General features: G+C 37.5%; 1 long non-coding RNA gene across 1 annotated transcript; it reads right to left on the bottom strand.

The window, feature by feature from the left end:
- Nucleotides 1-2,889: 2,889 nt before the first annotated feature.
- On the bottom strand, nucleotides 2,890-3,589 carry LOC118566494. Its single transcript, XR_004933074.1, has 2 exons — nucleotides 3,249-3,589; nucleotides 2,890-3,170 (listed from the first exon to the last, which is right to left on the bottom strand). It is a non-coding gene; the product is annotated as an uncharacterized LOC118566494 (long non-coding RNA).
- Between the last annotated feature and the right edge of the window lie 2,520 nt (nucleotides 3,590-6,109).

The raw sequence follows: 6,109 nt of genomic DNA, 5'->3' as shown, positions 1-6,109 counted from the left end.
CTTTACCTTTCAATTCACCATTATTTTTACTACTTCCTGTGAGTCACATAAAATCCCATTAAAACAAAATTTGAGATTAAGGTTGTAAAAATGGCAAAATGAGAAAAGGTTCAAGGGCTATAAATACTTTACAGGAAACTATCTGCAGCCAGAGCAGATTTAAGATAGGTCTATACTGCAGGTCAAGGCCAATGATGTAAAAAGTTTTAATGTGTTCCTTTTATCTACTTTAAATTATTGAACATGACTGTAGTCATTAAGGCATCCAGTTATTCTCCAAACCAGATTTGTTCTGCTCAGGAAGGAAAGGAGAAGGGGGGAGGGTTTCAGTTAAAGTCAACAGGTAGGTTGGGAACTGTAATTAGAGATGTGGGGGTTTTCCTACTGTAAACTTTATCCAGGATGGGCAAAACAACAATTTCACACTCTGTGGAACATACCAGAAATGATGCAACCATGTCAAGGAGCCAATGCCTACTCATCTACCAATTGTTAAGCAACTTGATGCAGTTAAATCCAGGCCCACATCCAATGCCAGAGTGAATAAATGTGTGTCCTTTTCCCAGATAGGAAACTGCCCGATCTAAAATGGAAAAAGAGGGGGGGTTGTTGGCTGTAAACTCTTCAGAAAAGACGCGTTTCTCCAATCTCCACAGCGGAGGAATGCCATGGCTGAGGAAAATGTCTAAATGAGCTCCCTTCTGTAGAAATGCCACACACTCAGACTGGTACAGAGTATGGAGGGGGGGGGGGGCTCAGCAAGCCCTAATTCAAATAGCAGTACAAGCTGGTCCCTGTTAGCCCAAGGTATTTCTTAAAGGCAACAACAAGCAGGGTTTTGTAAAAGGCTAAATGTTTACTTCACCTCTGGGGGGGAAAAAAAGAAAAGGGAACAACAAATAAGGTAGCTTCAAATGTTGCCAGTTCCTCATTTGTATATAGACCAATGAAAAATATAATGGTGGTGTTTTTCTAAGAAACAGACTTGTCAGATGATTTATGGGAAATAAAATCACAAGAAAATACTGAGAAATCTCAACAAAACATTGTGGCAAAAACATGTCTGGGGATTGGTGTTATTTCGTTATATCATCTTAAGCACATGATTTTAATAAAAAAAAAATTGAGTACAATAACTAAAAGATTCGGGACTATCAACAGATGATTAGAGGGGACGAGAAAGGGGGATGGACATGGAGAGAAGGAAAAAACCTTATCCTGCTACACTTTTACAGCAACCTAAATAGATTTTCCACAAACAAAACACATTGTACGTGCAACGTAAACAAACGCGGCTCTAAATAAAAAAAGTTGTATGTTTATGAATTGCCTGAAAATGAACTTACCGACGTCTGAGTTGCAGAAAGCCTGTTGAGGATGCGCAGGGGAGCAGCTGCAGGCTTCTGCCATTTCTTCAACGCGCCACAGAAACAGGATGGCCAGGGCGACCAAACAGCTATGCATCGTGCAGCTCATCTTTACAAACTTTTTTTTTTACTTACAAACGGGGGCTTAGAAAAAGGATGTTGCGCAGCAGAGTAGGCCTTCTCTGTGAAGGCTGAAGCCTGACAAAGAAGACGTAAAATGATCCCCAGTGTTGGTTTGAGAACAGACGACGGCTGCTGCTGTCAAAGTACGGGGCGGGTAGCGGATCTTTCCAGTTGCAAAGCCGATTACCTTCGATCCCTGTCTGTTTTCCAGCAGCCAGAGGACGAGCTTTATGTGCTATCATACATTGTTTTAGTGAAGACAGATATAATAATCAGGATCTAATTTTTTTTCTTCTCTTTCCTTTAACTAATTGAAATAAATTTAAGACGTGAACATTATACAGATTAAAAATGAAAATGGGCATCAAATTCCATTTAAATTGTTATTATTTGATTAAAACTGGTAATTTTATCCTTGGTGTTTTTAAACCTGTGCAGATTAAGAGTGTTTTTTTTTTAATATACAGAAAGACGTCATATGTCTGGCAGAGGACATTTCATATTGGCAATCCACAATCAACCAGCGGACAATCTGTGCCTACTTCGACAACCAACTATTTAAATAGATTTTCTATCATTTATCCATAGACTGCTGTAATTAAACTTGTTGGTGGGACTCCATTCAAATGGGGTTTTGATTTGGGGAAGGTGCATAACTGACCCAGAGCCTAACAAAATAGGTGACATACATGTACATGTCATCTGAACAAAATTTGCAAAACAACATGAATGGTCAAATATGTAGAGCAGGGTATGGGGCTATATAGATTTCCTTATCTAAGTTTTAAAATAAATGCAGTCTCCACATTTCAAAAGTGACTCCTCAGAAAAAAGGAAGACTTGTTTATTGGACAGTATTCATTTCAAATACATTTTAATATGTTTACATAGAATTAAACAATTTTCACTTACCATGTTTTATGAAATTATAAACAGATTTTACTTTCTCAAATCAAAACTACAGTTAAATGTGCACATACATGAATCATATTCAATACTTCCCATATTTATGATTTTTAACAAATTAACTCATTGTTCTTCAGGGGAAATAAATATATTATTATTATTATTATTAAAGAAGCAGCAATCTGTTCCTATGCTCCACTCATCTGGAGCAAACTTCCAGAAAACTGTAAAAGTTATTCTAAATCAAGAATAAAAACACATTTGTTTAGGATTGTCTTTGACTGTTATAGTGTTAAACTGTTAACTGACATCATTTGTTTATGTTTGTAGTCCAAATATTTTTAAAATCATTAACATTTTCTTTTAGTCTTATTGTTCCCATGTTTTATTTTGTTTCAATGTTTTCACATTTTATTCCAACTCGCTTTTATTCTGTTTTTATTTTCCTATGTGTCATGGTTGCCAGAGACTCATAACCAGCTAGTCACAGACACAGGTTCAACAGATTTATTGGAAAGTGTGCCAAGGGGTGAAGATCCTGTAATCAGAGCAGGGGCTAAGTGTGTCTCAAAGCAGAGGTTGGTGGTAGTAGTGTAGTTGGTAATGTTCTTCCTTGCAGTAGAACGTTGGAGGGTGGACAGGATGGTGAAGGTAAGGTATTCTCAGGGATTGCGATCACAGGAAACCACGGAGAAAGCCAATGACGACCTGGAGGTGTGGATTGGAACCAGTAGTCAACAGCAGGGGAAGTCCAGAAGAGCCAGGGCTTAGAATCTATGAGGAGAAGACAGGGAGTAGTGAGTAACAGAGGAATCAAGGTTCTTCAAGGTGTGCACAAGGAGGCCTGTTAACCACTCTATGCAAGTTAACCAACTGGTGCTTGTTGTCAGGAACCACTCCTCTTTATCCACGTCTTGATTGGCTCTTGACAAGTTGCACCTGTCAGCTGGCAGCACCTGTCACACCCTGCATGAGGGAGAGAAACACACATGCCCCGCACACTGCTTCTGAAGACACAACACTGTTTTAATCATGTAAATCACTTTGTGTTGTGCTTGTACTGAAATGTGGTATACAAATAAATTTGCTTTGCCTTGCCAAAGAACAACCTGAGTGCAGAAAGGTTGAAACAAACACAATGACAAAAAACTATTTTATCAAAATAACATTCAATTAGTCAGAGTTTAAAGATTGTTTTCCTACCTGTTGGTAGACAGAAAAAAAAAGAACGTTTTATTTCATAATTTATTTGCTAGTTTTCAACTGCATTTTGAGCTAGATGGTAAAAATAGTAATCCATGACATATTTGAAAAATAATTTGATGAAAAAAGAGACCATTTAGTGATAAATGCAAGGATATGGACTTTTTTATGTAGCAAGAACTGTGTTTGTGTTTGCTTACTTTGTTTTTGTCTGAGACTATATGCCAAGTACGGACTCGCGTTCTAGTCAAGTCCTTTCTTGGCCAAGTATGGACTTGGGGAGAATGGGAGCACGCAGAGCGTATCTCTGTGTATTGGAACAGAAGTGTACTTGTGACATCAGCACACGCACAGCTCGTCTGGACCTGAATTTTACCTCCTTTTATTAATAAGAAATTTTTACTTATATTGATCATAAAATTAAAAAAAATTATGAACAATGTATTCATTGTTAAATGTGAGAGGTAACATTTTGTGTTAAATAAATTATAATTTAAGTTCTTTAGCGTTTTTTTAACATACAAAATATACACTACACTATATTTTATTGAAAACATTTTTAAAACAATAATGTTTTTAATATCTAAAAAAGCGTAAAAAATATTTTTAAAAAGTACAGAATTGTGGCTATAAAACCAGAATCAAGCTGCGGCCGCGGTGCATTCTGAGAAAGCAGTCAGTCTGTAGAACGCACAAATCTGCTCTGATGCAGGCTCGATAAAGAGGGCGGGTCGAGAACAACATCCGGGGATTTGGTCCGTTCTCAGTCTGGTGTTGTCTGCAATTGGAACAGTGCGGGGGTTGAGGCTGATGACATGTCACGAGTACACGAGAACGCTCAAGTACGCATATTGAGAAACGGCCTATGTCTTGATATTCTCCATATGCTGTCATTAATTAAACATTTCTAATTCCACTCGCTGGAAATGGGCTTCCTTTTTCCTGCCGTTGCCATGGTAAATCTCGTTATCCGCGTTCCATTGACGAGCCTTCTTTCTTGCTTGTACTCGCACTCAACTCAGGGTCGATGGGTTTACCTGTTTGACATAATCAGTTCTGAAACTGAAAACGCTGAGTATGAAAAAGAGAGGTAGAACTACAAAGAGTAGCTACTTTCTACTCAGGGTAGACTGGGCATTCTTTCTGAAATGAGGCCCAGTGGGGACTGCCCCATGTAGTTTATTTACAGAAACACATCAGTATAACATAAAGTTGCAATGAACCTGAAACACAAACCCACCACAGAAAACTTATTTCTCTGCTCCATAGCTACAAAAAAGTTGCCTAATCTCATATAACTGTCGAAATTACAACAAATACCAGGTGGTCCCTTGGGATCCGTTGGTGGATCACCTTGAACTTATTGTCTCACTTTTGTACCATTGCATCCCCTTATGTGCCCTGGTAGCTGTATATAATATTATCTTTATTGTTGGCTAACAAATCTCTGAATAAATCAGCACTGTATTCTAGGTTACAGCTGTTGCACGCATGTGCAGATAATAGAAGGAGAAAGTAGACGTCACACAGCAGCGCAGTATGGATGTGATCGTTATTGTAAGTGTTTATTAAACTTTTGTTTAAAAAATAGAATAAATGCTATAGTGGATACTGGCATCTACATGTAATTATGAAGTTGTTGAACAATGGGACCTGACAAGATTAACACCACATCATAACAAGATGAAGAAAGGTACAAAAAAAGTTATCAAAATTGGCAGTGGAGCCGTGACAACCACTGCTGTAGAGAAGTCTATGTGGACGTGTAGAGAGAACCAGGACAGTAAATGTGACATGACAGTTCAGACTGCAGTTGCTTAGAAAAATACGATACATTTTCAATTTAGTACCACATATGGGAATGGCACAAATCAGATTTTTTCTGGGGGTGAAAAGATAAAAATTGGACCGTTCACACTGCTATGAAGAATAAGGATATAGGTTGCATGTGGGTAAAAAGACCAAGTATGGGATGGATTTGCCTGTTGTGTGAAGATAGTCAAAGAAAGGTGTACAGTTTCCTAACTTTTTAGAAAATGTTTAAATTTGGCATGAAGAACAATAATTTTCTTTAAAAACACTTTAGCCAAGGTTAATGAATGGGGGTGACCAAGTAAGAGAGTAAAAACTTGCTAGGTGTCTGAGGCCATTCTTAAAATACCTTACTGAAAGCAAAGTGAAACTAAATAAATTTTGTGTTGTTTTACATTCAAGAAAAAAATAAATAGTTTTGTCAAATTGTCCTCTTAAAACAGTAAAGTTTGCTGGGGCACTAAATCTGTAACCGTTCTTGAACTTATTCAAAGGGCCCCCTTGTCCCCTGGGCCACACCTGCTTTGTTAAGCTGTGTTTCCCTCATGACCTTTGACCCACCCCCCACACAAACACATCACCCAACAACTCCAAAGTCCAAAAAAACTAATAATAATAATAATGATAATAAAATAATAATAATAAAAACACACACACACACATATATATATATATATATATATATATATATATATATA

This window comes from Fundulus heteroclitus, chromosome 16 (assembly GCF_011125445.2).
Source record: "Fundulus heteroclitus isolate FHET01 chromosome 16, MU-UCD_Fhet_4.1, whole genome shotgun sequence".
Classification (NCBI taxonomy): Eukaryota; Metazoa; Chordata; class Actinopteri; order Cyprinodontiformes; family Fundulidae; genus Fundulus; species Fundulus heteroclitus.
Note: the sequence above shows the minus strand (reverse complement) of the source record. Positions and strands in the feature narration are given on the sequence as shown.